This window comes from Marmota flaviventris, chromosome 8, assembly GCF_047511675.1.
Source record: "Marmota flaviventris isolate mMarFla1 chromosome 8, mMarFla1.hap1, whole genome shotgun sequence".
Taxonomy (NCBI): domain Eukaryota; kingdom Metazoa; phylum Chordata; class Mammalia; order Rodentia; family Sciuridae; genus Marmota; species Marmota flaviventris.
Genome location: NC_092505.1, coordinates 86,250,385 through 86,266,669, shown reverse-complemented (window position 1 = coordinate 86,266,669; position 16,285 = coordinate 86,250,385). Strand labels below are relative to the sequence as shown.

At 38.0% G+C, this 16,285-nt stretch overlaps 1 pseudogene; it reads left to right on the top strand.

Annotated features, from left to right (window-relative positions):
- The first annotated feature begins 5,590 nt into the window (after positions 1 to 5,590).
- LOC114098049 (dual specificity protein phosphatase 18-like) lies at positions 5,591 to 9,563 on the top strand (annotated as a pseudogene).
- Positions 9,564 to 16,285: the final 6,722 nt, after the last annotated feature.

Genomic DNA, 16,285 nt, shown 5'->3' with positions numbered 1-16,285 from the left:
TGTGCAGTTGAGAAGAAAGTATATTCAGTCATTGATGGATGAAATATTCTATATATATCTGTTAAGTCTAAATTATCAATTGTATTTTTTACTTCTATAGCTTCTTTATTTAGTTTTTGTTTGGAGGATCCAAACAGTGGTGACAGAGGCAGGTTAAAATTACTCAGTATTATTGTGTTGTGATCTATTTGATTCTTGAAGTTGAGCAGGCTTTGTTTGATATATGTAGATGCTCCATTGTTTGGGGCATAAATATTTATGATTGCTTTGTCTTATTGACGTATAATTTCCTTAAGCAGTATGAAATGGCCTTCTTTGTCCCTTCTGACTAACTTTGGCCTAAAGTCCACTTTATCTGATATGAGGATAGAAACCTCTGCTTGTTAATGCAGTCCATGTGAGTGATATGTTTTTTCCCCATTCTTTTACCTTCAGTCTGTGGATGTCTTTGCCTATGAGGTAAATCTCTTGGAGATAGCATATCGTTGGGTCTTTTTTTTTTTTTTTTAAATACAATCTGCCAGTCTGTGTTTTTTGATTGATGAGTTTAGGCCATTAATATTCAGGGTTACTATTGAGATATGATTTATATTCCTAGTCATTTGAGTTTATTTCTAGCTTTTAATTTGACTTAGTTTCTCTTTTGATTGACTGTTCCTTTAGTGTAATTCCTCCCTTTGCTGGTTTTCAGTTTTTTCTTTTTCATTTCATCTTCATGGAATATTTTATTGAGAATGTTCTGTAAATGCAGACTTTCTAGTTGCAAATCCTTTTAACTTTTGTTTATCATAAAAGGTTTTATTTCATCTTGAAATCTGAAGCTTACTTTTGCTGGATATAGGATTCTTGGTTGGTGTCCATTTTCTATCAGAGCTTAGTATTTTTTATATCAGGACCTCATAGTTTTGCGAGTCTGGGTTGAGAAATCAGTTGAGATCGTAATTATTTTTCCTCTATATATAATCTGAAATTTTCCTCTTGCAACATTTAAAATTTTTTTCTTATTCTATGCGTTAGGCATTTTCATTACAATGTGCTTTGGTGTTGGTTTGTTGTAATTTTATATATTTGGGGTACTGTAAGCCTCTTGTATCTGATTTTCAATTTCATTCTTTAGGGGGGAATTTTTCTGATATTATTTTATTGAAAAGATTGTGCATTCCTTTGGTTTGTATCTCTGCACCTTCATCTATCCCAATAAATCTTAAATTTGGTCTTTTCATGTTATCCCATGTTCTTGGAAGTTCTGTTCATGGTTTCTTAACATCTTCTCTCTGTCTCTGTGGTCAACTCTATTTTCAAGATTATATATTTTGTCTTCATTGCCTGAGGTTCTGTCTTCCAAGTGGTCTAGTCTGTTGGTGATGCTTTCTATTGAATTTTTAATTTGGTTTATTATTTCCTTCATTTTGAGGATTTCTGCTTGTTTTTTCCCCCAGAATCTATGCTTTTTTTTTATTGAAGCGATCTTTTACTTCCTGTATTTTCTCTCTGATTTCACTCTTTAAACCATTTTTTACTTTGCAAATCAGTTTAACTATGTACATTCTAAACTCCTTCTCTGACATTTCTTCCACTGTGGTGTCAGTGGATTCTGTCATTGTAGTATCTTGGTTTGTTTGAGGCCATTTTTTCCCTTGCTTTTTCATGTTGTTTGTGTGTTTACCCTTCTAACAGTATGGATCTGAAGCAGTAGAGTTTCTACCCTGTGGATTTATAGTGTCCCTGAAAGTTTGCAGTACCTCACTGTTTAGGGAGAGACAACTAATAACAAAAACCAATGCAAATGATATACAGCATTAAACCAAATATTTCCTATTATGACATCTCCAATGTTAATTATCACAGAAAACAGAAATGATATAATTAGTTATTGCTTACCATAGAAACAGCGAGTTTGCAAAGGGTTTATCATTTCAAATGGTGCTATTAGCAGAAGAAAAGAGAATCAAGGGAAACAGGAGAAAAAATATATATAAAGCAAAAATTAAATAAAAATAAAAGAATAAGAAACAAAACTAAAATATACTACTTAAACATCCTACTTCACACACACACAAAAAAAACTAATCCATGAAAAATAACTGGCTTCAAAAATGCTAGAAATGGGGAAAGAAAATTGAATGTATGCAAGTGTTCAAGTGCCATTAAGGTCACATTTAAATAGAGAAAAAGAAAAAAAAATATCTTGATGAAAAGTTAAGGAACTATTTCCATTAGAGTTCAATAGATTCTCAGTTTCTCTTCTTAGCAGTTTTAGGTGGGGGGTCTTCTGGAGTGTGATGCTGCACCCTCTGGACTGCTGGAGTGAGAGAGGTAATCCCATAGGTGGAATTCCTGGAGGCAGGGTTTATGCTTAAGCAGTCTCCAGGCTCTTTGCTGAATGCCAGTTGGTCTGGAGATAATCAGCGCACCCCCAGTGCCTAGTGCTTGCTGGTCCATGCTGGAAGACTCTCCCCCAGGGAACTCCCCTGGTTTCCACTTGTGTGGTGGGGAACCCAGTTCTTACTCCCCTATGTCACCTTCTGACCCCACATTTCCTGGTGTCAGGTTCAGTCTCCAATCTCTTCCACCCCTGCCCTTCTGAGTTCCAGCCACAGGTGTCTCTCTTAGCAGGTGCGGTAAGTAATTGAATTGGAGGTGACGGGTAGAGCTGCGTGGATTTCCACAACCAGTTGTTCCCTGTGTAAATCTCTCCATGTTTGATTTTCTTTTAATCACTTAAGCACACTCTATGTCATGCAGTATGTGTTTACTGGGCCTGTATTTTGGGCCAAACTCAGATTTGTCAGGAATTGGCCCCCTCCACTATCCCAGTGCTGCAGCTGCAAAATGGTATATTCCTTTGTCTTCCTCACGCTACCTGGAGATGGCGGCTTCTTTCCCTGCGCAGGGATATTGTGCAGCTGTCCTTCAAGTTTGTTGGGAAATTTCTTTGATCTCTAAATGCTCTGTACCCAGACACACCTAAGTCCTTCCAAAATGTGGGTTCCTTTAATTCCCTTATCCCTCTACTATGCTCACAGAAGGACCACTCTGCCTGGAGCTTCTGGCCCTGCAGTGGCAGTGGCTGTGCTGCTGGGGATTTCTTCCTTGTTTTATTAGATCCAGCTTCCTGAGTTCCTGATCTACTTTGAATGTCCAGTTTTAAATTCCAGTAAAATCCCCCTATTGTTTTTGTTCACCCACCTTGCTGAGAAGCTGCTTGCTTTTTTTTGCAACATGGAGGAAAGTAGCTCAGGACATGGCACCAGGAAGTAGAGAGAGAGAGAGACACTGAGACACTCTCCTCACCATGGATAAAATATGGTATTTAAAGTGAACAGTGAACAATATAATGTAATGAAGAATATAATGAAAAGTGAGAAAAGAATTGCTCTTAGTTTGTTGGAGAATATTAGAAGAAAAAAGGCAAAACTTCAGAAGTTTATAGCACCTTGGCCCTTTAACCTTTCAATTGTTCCCATCCTGTATTAGCTTTTTCACTGCGGAGACCAAAAGATCTGACAAGAACACTTTTAAAGGAGGAAAAGTTTATTTGGCCTTTCTCCCTTCTTGGGTCCTCAAAGATATATTGACTTAAAAAGGGTTCAACAAGATAATTGTCACAATGAACCAAGAGCCTCAGTATCTTATTCTCTGTCCTACCCTAAAATTGTATAGGGAAATGAATTCACCTTTGAAAATTACACACTTAATATTTTCCTTGTCCTATTTTCATGTACTAGGTTTTACAACATTTGAAAATTAATAGTTCAGCCAGAATTTATATCATTATCTTGTTATCTAATACAGCAATGCCACCAGAATTGCTTAGGATGGTTTGCCATTATAATAAATGATCTAACTAATTTCTTATTTTCATACACCTCAATTTAAAATTTATAATTTACTTCCATTGTGAATTTAGGCAACAAAGCAGTAGTATTAGCAATGTCTACAACTGTCACCAGTGGAAATCTCAGATATCTTTTAGCATATCAAAGTTACCATAGATCTTAAAGTATCATTTATATACATCACTACTTCCACTACTTCAAACCAGAGTATTTAAAAATAACTTATTTAGCGTTAATAAGTAAGCTTACTTATGTCACAAATTAAAAAATTATTAGCTTTATTTAAGTATAATATATATTTTTGATCCTATGTACTTTATTTGACGTATTTAAAAATCCTCATTTTTAAAAGAGGTCCATAGGTTGGTTTCAACAGACATATCTGTGGTGAAAACAGGGTTAAGAATCCCTGAGACACTGAAGTTTAGATTCTTTTTTCTCTCTCCTCCCACAATTCCTGATAATCCTATAGTTTTCCTACTACCATAGGCCCATAGAATCCAAATTTCCTCTGGTCTTTGCACAGACTTTGGCAAGGACACCTCTGCTGGGTCTCTGGTTTCCTTGCTAAGTTCTCTGAAGTCCTACTATGTACGACACTGGGCACTGACAAAACTGGTGCTGGAAGTCACTTGATTCTGCAGTCTAAGAGCTGGGTTATCTAGGTTAATTGGCTTCTTTTCCTAAGAGTTCTACTGTACAGCCCTGACAGAAGACCATGTATATGACTATGAATTCAATGAAAACTGTGTTTCTTTCTACCTCTGGACTTCATGTTTACATGAGAACATAAAGCACTTAGACTTCATCCTTATTTTGACTTTATGACCCAAAACTTTAAATATACAAACACTTTTTTAAACAGACTCCCAGCTGTGCTCAGCTTTTAGTCTTTTTTTTTTTCACTTTCTGTTTTTTCAGTTCCAATTTCTAATTGATCACTACCTTTTGTTAATTACAGCTTAGCATTCTCTCTCTCTACCCCTCTTTTTCAACTTTTAGTACAGGGGATTGAAGCCAGGTACTTAGCCACTGAGCCACATCTCCAATCTTTTCATTTTTTAAACAAAATTTTTAGACAGGATCTTGCTAATTTGCTTAGGACCTCACTGAATTGCTGAGGCTGGCCTCAAACTTGTGATCCTCCTGCCTCAGCCTCCCAAGTCACTAGGATTACAGATGTGCACCACCATGCCAGGTTACAGTTTTGCATTTTCTACCTTTTTTTTTAATCCTTTCTATTATTACTTTTGTTTAGATCCTCATCATCTCTTGATTGAATTGCTAGCAAAAAAGTAATTTATGGAAAGGGTATGATGGAGTAAGGTGGGTTTTTACTGAAAAAAGTATATTTTAGTTGCTTTAGTTGGAGAATTTTCTTCTTTTTCTAGGACAGAAAGGGTATTGAATATGAAATCTGAGGCATATGCTCACATGCAGATCCACTGGGGTAGTGGAGTGGCTCTTACTTCACAGATCCCTGGCAAGAGTCAGGCATAGATTCAAGGACACATTTGGCCCTATTATCTCTGAAAGTCATTCTAGTACAAAGTACATTCTATGTTAGATTTTCTCATCCTCAGATCTTCCATAAAGTTTTTTAAAAGTGTTACTCTACTGTGAAATTGAGGGGAAGCATTATTTCCTCTCCAAGGTTGGAGGAGGAGATATGAACAGAGACTCAGGTGAAATTATGCTCAGCTGAACAGCTATCTTCAAAGGAGTCATCTCAAAGAAGCAGTGCTACAAGGATGAGACGAGCAGGCAAAGCAGAAGATGCACAGAAAATTATTGTGGAGCATGCCTGTGGGCACCACATTAGCAATCTCCCAGAAATGCTGGAAGTGGCAGGAGCAAGAGATGCACTTTCTACCTCCACTAGTGGACAAGTGGGGCCATATCACCATGACTTGTTCAGGAGTAATCTCTGATAATATGCACAGGCTGCCAGGCAGACAGCAAACATGTTATCTATAGTGTATAATTTTGAGTTACTCTAGATATCTTTGAAGATTAGTAAGGATTCACTTGACTCACAGATATGTTTATTTACAAATAAAATTCATCATAATTCAGTTGATAGTAAGGCAATAAGTCAACTCAAATCCTCTCCTCCTCCACTTTATTGGGAAAGGTGATAAAATATAAAAAATAAATTATAACAACATCAGGAGAATATTTATTTAAAACTGGATCATACATAAAGGTGTTAGATTGGAAGATTTTCTCGATGCCAGTAATTTAATTGAATCAATTGGACTATAGGCGTTCTTTTATAAAAAAAAAGCATCATTATTTCCTTAATTTCTTATGCTCTTGTCAATGGTATTAAAAATACTTTTAAAATTGAGATATAATTCACATGTCCTAAAATTAACCATTTTGAGATGTAAAAAAATTTAGTTTGGATTTTTAGTATATTCACAGAGTTGTACAACTATCATCACTATCTAATTGCAAAACATATTTATTATCCCTCAAGGAAATTCAGTACCCCTTAGTAGTCACTTTTTATTGTTCATTCCCCACATTTTTGGCAAGCACTGATATACTTTCTATTTCTCTATATTTGTGTATTTTGTACCTTTCAATAAATGGAGTCATATGTGATTCTTTTTGTTTGACTTTTTCCCCCTAAGTATGATGATGTTTGCAGGTTTTATACATGTTATAATAGTAAGTCAAAGTTCTTCATTTTTTTTAAAGTACTGGGGACCAAACTCAGGACCTCCATATACCAGAAAAGCACTCTACCACTGGGCTGTCCCTAGTCATTCCTTTTTTTGGCTCAATAAAATGTTGTTGACTGATTATACAACATTTTGCTTGTTATCAGCTGGTAAGATTTGAGTTTACACATTTTAGCTATTATGAATATATATAATAATGCCACTGTGAATATTCCTGTATGATTTTTGTATTAAAAGTTATTTTCAATTCTCTTAGATATATACCTAGGAGAGGAATTGCTAGGCCATGTGACAACCCTATGTTTAACATTTTGAGTAACTGTCAAGTTATTTTCCACCTTGGGTGCACTATTTTGTATTCCCACCAGCAATATCAATATATTAAGGCTGCAATTTCTCTGCATCCTCATCAACCCTTATGATTTGCTGTATTTTTCCCCTTTTATTAGAACCATCTTACAGAGTGTGAAGTGATATTTCATTGTGGTTTTGATTTGCATTTCTCTAATTACTAATAATGTAGAACATTTTTTTTTCATATGCTTATTGGCCATCCTAAAAAGTTTCAATTCAAATCCTTTGCCCATTTAAAATATTGAATTTTAAACATAATGTAGGAGTTATTTAAAAATAATGTAAGAGTTATTTCTTTATTTTGAATATTAGATCCTTGTTGGATATATTATTTGCAAAGAACTTTTTAACATTTTGTGGGTTATCTTTTCATTTTCTTAATGGTATTCTTTGCAGAACATTATTTTTTTTGTGTGAAGTTCACTTATTTATTTATTTTTCTTTGGTTGCTTATGCTTTTGGATGTGATATTTAGGAAAACATTGTCTAATCTAAGGTCATAAAAATTACTCCTGTTTTTGCTTTGGTAAACATACTTTTACTTCTTTAATCCATTCAATTTTGTACCTGATATGAGAAGTTGAATTCTTCTGCACTTGGATATCAGTTGTCCCAGCAATATTTTAAAAAAAGCTGTTCTTTTACCATAAAATTACCTTGGCACTCTTGTGGGAATTATATGACCATACGTGTATGAATTTCTACCAGAATTCTCAACTTATTCCATTGATCTTTATGTCTACTTTATATTTATGTATTAACTTGATCACTGTAGTCTTATAGTATATTTTAAAGCTGAAAAGTGTTAATCTCCAAAATTTGTTCTTTTATTTCAAAAATTTTTTGGGGTACTATTATGTGTCTCTTTTGAATTTTAGACTCATTTCATTCATGTTGTTAAAAGTTGGAATTTTGGTAGATATTGTATACAGGATCTATAGATAAATGGAGAGTATTGATAACAGTATTACATCTTCCAATCCATGAATATGGGATATCTTTCCATTTATTTTGGTCCTCTTTAATTTTTCTCATCTATGTTTTATAGATTTCAGCATATAAGTGTATTAGTTTGCTATTTGATGCTATAACAAAATATCTGAGGCAGGCCAATTTTGTAAAGAAAGCAGGATTATTTAGTTTATAGTTTTGGATGCTGAAAGTCCAAACAACATGGCACAGGGACTGGTGAAGGCCCCATAGTGGGTGGAGGGAGTGATTATATGGGAGTGAACAATATCATTTTCAAACAGGAAATCAAAGAGAAATTTGGGTCCCACATTCCCTTTTAAGAGCATGTCCCCACTTGACCTAAAAACCTAGTAAGTTCCATCTCTTAATGGCCTACCACCTCCTGTCACCACACTGAGGATCAAGCCTCCAACATCTTTGAAAAGACAAGATGAAAAGAAGCCTGTTCCTGTGCCAATTCTCTGGGAAACCTACCTGGCTCACCCCTGAAGGTAACTCACAGCTGTCAACTCATGGATTTTATTCCATTTTTATAATGAGAATTTAAACAATGTTTTTCAGTGTTGTTGATTTTCCTTATATATAATGAAACAGAAAGACCTTGCTGTGTGGCCCTAAACAAGTCCTCTCATCTATGCCTCACTTTCCACTAGTGAGAAGTGGAGGATCTAGCTAAATTTATGAGACTGGCCTTGAACTTTTCTTCCTCCTGCCTCAGCCTCCTCAGTTGCTGGGATTACAGATCTGTGCTACCATTCCCAGCTCACAACATCCTTGTGAGTTTTCCATGGACACAGTCTGCAGAAAAATGTAGGCCTCATGTGTTGTCAACTGCCGACAACACAACCTGGAGATAGTGCCCCTTTGTGCGTGCCTTCCAGGTTCAGTTCTGGCATCCGTCAATCAGTGGCTTTAACAGATCATCAGAAACCTGTACATTAGAAGTGGTGTAGCTGCCAACAACCAGCTCTTGCTGTCCAGCAACCAGATCACCCCAGTCATCAACATCTTGGTAGAAGATGTAAATACCTTCTCTGAGGATATCTAGTACACACAGGTGCCTGTGGCTGATATATCCATTGTGCAGCTCTATGACTTCTTTGACCCTATCTCCAACATATCCACAGTGTGGAAATAAAGCAGGGCTATACGGTGCTACGCTTTGCTGCTGACATGAGCTGCTTCGTTGGGCTTTGTGCCTTGCCTACATCATGAAGTACCATGCCATGTCCCTGCTGTAGGGCCACACATGGACCAGGTAAAGCCAGCCCATCATCTGTTTTGTTTTGTTTTTGTTTTTGGTACTGGGGAATGAATCCAGGGGCAATTTACCATTAAGCTATATCCCAGTCCTATTGATTTTTTGAGACAGATCTTGCTAAGTTCCTGAGGCTGGCCTCAAACTTGCAGTGCTCCTGCCTCAACCTCCCAAATTGCTTGGATTACAGTGTGTGCCACTGTGCCTTTTTCTTTTTCTTTTTTCCTGGTACTCAGGGACACTTAGCCACTGAGCCACACCCCCAGCCCTTTTTTTTTTGGTATTTTATTTAGAAACAGGGTGTCAATAAGCAGGCCTGGGTTTTGGGAGCAGCTCATCCAGTATAAGTTACAGCTGTTTGGTAAGAATACTGTGTTCATGATCATGTCCCCAGTATGAGTGATCCCTGACATCTATGAGAAGAAGGTCAGTTTGATGATTCCACTGTGAATCATTCCCTAATCCCTGCTTTAGGGTCAGCATACAGACCTCTTGTTGATATTATACCAGGATCAGAACTTGAACAATCTATCTTTGTTGATACAAGAAGACACCAGATGATGCCTTTTATAAGGGCAAGAAAAAAGGAAGAATTGCTACAGATTTTAATCTTATAATCCACATCTTTAAAGACTAAACTTATTTAACTTTTAGATGGTGATGATAAGTTTTCTACCCCAAGAATGGCAAGCCTTGGCTGCTGGCCAGATGGTGAAGTGAGGCAGGGAATACACTGGACAGAGACTGTGCTCCAATGTCTGTGGCAGGTCTGGAATCCTGATACCCGTTTTTCCCCAAGCTGACCAACTCTGAAATAAATCTGCTATAATCCCACTTTGTTCCTTCAAACCCAAAGCCAGAGCCTTAAGCATCATGGTACCCCCCGAAATTTTCACAGTAAGTATCAACCTCCTGGTTAAGTAGCCTTAAAGCAGTGTGTTCTAGGAACCCTAGGGGTCCCCAGTAACCACTCTCTGGTTTTCTAGATCAAATTTACGCAGAAGATAATTTTCAAATAAAGATTCCATTGTGTAAAATTTTTTAAAGATTTTTTTTTTCTTGAATGCTATTCTATGAGACAAGATCTTAAATTCACCACCCACACTCTTTGATAAAGGTGGCTTGTGACAGCCACCTTATTCTCTAGGGCCTGTGATAATAGGTCTGACATCAGGCCTCAAGGGATCTAGAAAGGCTGGACCTACAGAACTCAGCCCTGTCACTACTCTCCATGTGACCTGGGTCCTCTGGGAGCCTCAGTGTCCTCATCTGTGAAGATCAAACAATACCACAGAGCTGAGTCCAGTGTATGCTTTGTGCTTAGTGTAATGGACAGCTCTCATCATGAATGGTATCCTTCCTTATTGGCCCTGATGTCCCAAGTCAAGGCATTCATTTGTATAAAGGCATTTCTCCCTCTGTGCGTAGTCCTCTTTTGTTTACAAGTGCTTTTCCAGAAAGTCACTGTGTGGGGGAAAAATGGTCCAAATACTACCTCAGAAGAGGTCTCAGCTCAGAAGCATCTTTAGAGTTCCCACAGTTTAAGCCAGGTGTGACCTAGGGATCCTGAAGCAAGGAGCACAATTCCAACTTCCCTAAAAAGACCTTTTTGTGAATTGCTAATCATTAGAGCCAATAACCCAGTCTGACTGATTACTGGGATCCACGGGAGCACATGTCAAAAGGACAAACCAGTGGGCTCCACCAATAGACCCTGGAATCCAGGGTTGCTAAAAACCCCTCTGTAAGACCAGTTGTTCCAATTCAGAGCTTCATAGACAGCATAGGAAACAAAGAAAAATGTAACTTCAATTGGTAGCTTGGTGCAGAGCTGTGTGTCCAGAGCCCAGTGGAGGCCAAATTCCCCTTTAAACCTACCCACACCCAGAGCTTCTACAAAGGGAAAGCCCTAGGTGCATTGCCATAGACTGATCTTGTTTTACAAATGGGAAACAGGCCCACAAAACTACTTTTCTGGCAAAAGACCACATGGAAATTTAAGGCTGTTTTTTTTTTTTTTTCCTAGTACTGGGGATTGAATCCAGGGGCATTTTACCACTAAGCTATATCTCAGTCCTCTTTATTTTTTGAGACAGATCTTGCTAAGTTGCTGAGGCTGTCCTCAAACTTGCAGTGCTCCTACCTCAACCTCCCAAATTGCTTGGATTACGGTGTGCCACTGTGCCTTTTTCCCCCCCCCAGGGACACTTAATCACTGAGCCATATCCCCAGCCTTTTTTTTTGTATTTTACTTAGGGTTGCTAAGTTGTTGAGGCTGGCTTTGAAGTGGCTATCTTCCTGAGCTGCTGGAATTACAGATATGAGCCACTGTGCCTAGCTTAATTGGTCATGTTTGTGGGTTTTTGCGGGGCTGGAGATTGAACCCAGGGCCTTGTGCATGTGAGGCAAGCACTCTACCAACTGAGCTATATCCCTAGCCCTAAATTGGTCAAAATTGTAAGACATAGAATTCATCATTTAAACCATTTTTAAAGTACAATTCTTGGGCATTTAGTATATTTACAATGTGGTGTTAACATTACCATATAATGCTACAACATTTTCATCACCTCAAAAGGAAACTTGTACTAGTGACTCACTCTCCATTCACTTCTACCCTCAGCTTCTCATCAGTACTAATCTGCATTCTTTCTCCATGAACTTGTCTACTCTGGATATATGATATACATAGAAAAATGCTACATGTGTTTTTTTTTTTTGTCTAGCTTCTTTCTTTTAGCATGATGTTTTCAAATTTAAAGTATGTTGTAGAATGTATAAGTACTTTACTCCTTTTGATGGCTGAAGAATGTCGTGTCATATAGGCATACCACATTTTGTTTATTCATTCATTAAATGGACATTTGGATTGTGTTCACCTTTGGCTATTCTGGTTGCTGCTACTAGAAATTTTCATGTACAAGATTTTGTTGTAACATGTGTTTTCATATGTATTTAGCAGTGAAATTGCTGGGTAACATCAAAAATCTATTTTTAACTTTCTAAGGAACTGCCAAATTGGTTTTCTAAGTCACTACACAATTTTATATTTCCATCACAGTTCTGCAATGAGAAATTCCAAAAGCATCTGAGAAAAAGAAAAAAAAAAGAGAAAAGAAAAGAAAAGAAAAAGACAAGCTCCTGAGAAGATTTCTCAGGAATCCAAGGGTCAAAAGAGTTTTTTGAGAATAAGATCCACATTCCCCCTTCTGGGCCACTGCCTGAGCTGGTAAGTGTAAATGGGTTAAAATGCCACAACATTCTTATAAAAATTTAATAGCTTCTTTTCTTATTAAGTGTTCCTTTGGTTTTTGTAGCTTTTTAGATTCTAGAGTTCTGAAAATGTTGTTTCTAGCATTCTTTGTCAGCTTAATTGTTGCTTTAATGGGGAAATAGAGAGGTACCTGCCATGTCATTTTTTGTTATATCAATTTATTATTATTTTGTTTTTTTTACTTATATTAATTTTATTGGTTTTATCAATAAAATTAATATAAGTAATTGGTTCAGCTCAAACTAAAAATGTGATTTTCATTTTGAACAGTAATAGCTTAAATTTTAGTTCAGTTCTTTTAACCTTATCTGGGCTGATTAGAGTTCGTCCAATGTAAACATGGATTAAGAAGTGGCATTTGGGCAGACATTTGGGCAGAGCTTATGTACAGAGTCTGGGATACTCTTCTCTGACTGTCTTCTCTTTCTGGTATGTGTTTTTATTTTTCCAAATATTGTGGTTACTTTGATGCCTAGAGAGGCAAGTTCATAGTGAATCCTACTGACTTTAGCACTTCAAGTCAGTGAGATTGTGTGTTTCTCTCTAATTTGTAGTTCCCTAATGTTATGAACTTGGGCCTTAGTTTTTTGACTATTAAAAAAATGTATTATTTTACTGTGGTAAAATACACATAGTACAAAACTTACAACCTTAACTATTTTAAGTGTGTAGTTCAGTGGTATTCAGTACATTTATAAAATATTTATTTACCATCATCCACTTCCTTCACCCTTTTTATCTTACAAAACTGAAACTTGGTACCCTTTAAACAGTGACTTCCTATTCCTTCCCTGTCACAACCTCAGCTCCTAGCATCTAACATAATTTCTTGTACTCTATCTCATATAAATGTAATCACAGAGTATTTGTCTTTTTGTAACTGTCTTACTTATGGACCATGGTTTTCAGTTCATCCATGTTGTAGCATGTATATGTTGAGAGCCACAGCCAAGTCGGAATGGCCCCTGGCATTTTGCCAGAAGTAATGGTTGAGAGGCGACTCATTAAGATGATGCTGGATTGATTCAATTGTATATAGATCCCTGCTGTCCTCCTCGGGCACCCGCTACTTTGGAGTTCCCATTGAGTTCTCGTGGGGTTCCGAGAGTGAGTGCGCGTGCAGCCTGGTGGAGGGAGTTCCGGTTGGTGTGTGGTGTGTGCCGGAGAGGAGCCGCGTGGGTGGCGTTCGGGAGAGTTCCCGGGGAGTGTGCGTGGAGTGCTGTTGGAGTTCAGGCAATAAAGTTTCCTATTTGCACATACAAGTGCTTTGTGGCGGCTCGGTGATTTGTGTCCAGCCAGACTGCGGCATTTGGTGGCCCATGCGGGGAACACCTGAAGGTTGGGGGTAAGTAAAATTGCTCGCCCCTGAGGGAAGGCGAGAGAATGGGTGACCATTTCAAAAAACAATGTGTTCTTGTTTTGATTTCTTTTGTTTTTGTTTCAAGCTGCCTGTCCCTAGAACTTTCTCAGGCAAACTGGGGAAAATGGTTGGCTCAAGGTTTGAAGTTGTTCGTTCCTGAGATAGAGATAGAAATAGACCACGAATATACATTTCAAGAAAATAGGAAAATTGATACAATGCATTTTTGTTCCGTTTTGGTTTCATTCTGTTTCGGATTTGTTTTGTGTTATCTTTATAGTAGAAATATGGGATCAGAAATTAGTAAAAAACAAACCAAAAGAGTGTTAAGTAAATTGTTAGAGGTTCAGACTATGGTAGAAATCATGTTAGATCAAGCAAAAGAGAAGGTCTCTCAAGCTCGTCAGACAGAGAAAGAAAATTTAAAGGAGGAAGGACTATCAGGGAAAAAGTTATAACAGGAGGCTGCAACAAACACCTTTCTATCACCAGAGGGCGTAAGTGTCCAACCAACAGCTCCACCTATGGGGCCCCCAACCCCCGTAGTTGATAGATGGGATCATGAGACAGGACCTCAAAGATTAGCATGCTCTGTACTTGAGCAGGCAGGAGGGCAGTGAATTCACCGTGCTTTAGATTTCAAAACAGTGAAGCAGTTAAAGGAGGCTGTAACAACCTATGGTCCCCAAGCACCCTTCACTGTAAGCATGGTCGAATCCATTACCACCTTGGACATGACGCCAGCAAATTGGGCTAGTATGTGTAAAGCTGTGCTAAATGGAGGGCAATATTTGTTATGGAAGGTTACCAATGAGAAATTTTGCACGGAGACAGCTAGGCGATATGCAGCAGCCGGTTATCCTCAGAGAAATCTAGATATGTTGTTAGGAAGAGGACCTTATGAGGATCAGCAGCAACAAATTAGATATGATCCTGCCATATACTCACAAATTGCTGCAGATGCGGTTAGGGCATGGAAGACTTTACAAGGACATGGAGATTTACAAGGTCAATTATCTAAGGTAATACAAGGAGCTAATGAACCTTACGCTGAATTTGTAGATAGGCTTATTCAAACAACTACCAGAGTTGTTGGGGATACAGAGCAAGCAAAGCCGTTAATTAAACAGCTAGCCTATGCCCAAGCAAACAAAGGGTGCAAGGAGGTCATTAGACCATGGAAACATGAAGATTTAAACACATATATTAAATTATATAGAGACATTAATGAACAAGGGCAAGTCTTGGCAGCTTCAGTACAACAGGCCTTAGATGCCAGGCCAAAAACATGCTACAATTGTGAACAAACAGGACATTTTAAAAGGAGTTGCCCCATAGGAGGAGGGTTTAACAAAACTAGGTATCAAAGGGGTAGAACACTGGGTATTTGCTCTCGATGCCATAGAGGGAGACATTGGGCTAATGAATGCCGTTTTCAAACCACCATTATCAAAAAACGGACAAGGACCAGTTGTTTACCCATGATATTGTGAAGAAAGGCATCGGGCTCCATTGCCAAAAAATGGACAGGGGGGCCCAATGCTCTGGGGCCCACGACCACAAATATACGGGGCACTGGAGGAACCCAGCAACACCATCAGGGTAGTGCCCAGGACACATTATCCATCAGATCTCTCATCAGACAAACCAGCGGGAGCGCAGGGTTGGACATCTGCGCCTCCACCAGAGCAGTACTGACTCCAGAGATGGGAGTTCAAATTATTCCCACAGGAGTAAAAGGACCTCTTCCCCAAGGAACAGTAGGCTTATTGTTAGGACACAGTTCTTCTACTCTAAAAGGACTTATGATAAGTCCTGGGGTAATTGATCCCGATTGTGAAGGTGAAATAAAAATTATAGCTAGTTCTCCAAGAGGTATATCAGTAATTTCACCAGGAGATAGAATAGCACAGTTATTAATAATACCCAGCCTGCATGATAAATTTTCCAGTAGTACTATAGAAAGAGGTTCCAGGGGATTAGGCTCCACAGATGTAGATTGAGCTATGCTGTCTTTAAATTTAGATTCTCGCCCAATGCTAAAACTAAATATTCAAGGACATGAATTTAATGGGCTACTGGATACAGGTGCAGACCTTAGCATCATCTCTCGTCAAGAATGGCCAAAATATTGGGCATTATAACAAGCCACTCAAACGCTTTGAGGCCTAGGAGTAGCAACTAATCCCCATAGAAGTGCAATCATATTAGATTGGAAGGATCCTGAAGGATGTGAAGGAACTATACAGCCATATGTATTGGATCATCTTCCTATAAATTTATGGGAACAAGATGTCCTAGATCAATTAGGTTTGACATTAACAAATAACATCAATCCAAATGCGCCCACTATTATGGCTAGACAAGGTTTTAGGAAAGGAAAAAGATTAGGAGAAAAAAGACAAAGTATAGTGGCACCAATACAAATAGATCAAGAAATAGATAGACATGGATTGGGTTTTCAGGAGGGGTCAATGAGACAATAAAAATTACATGGAAATCAGAAAGACCAGTATGGGTTCCTCAGTGGCCCCTGAC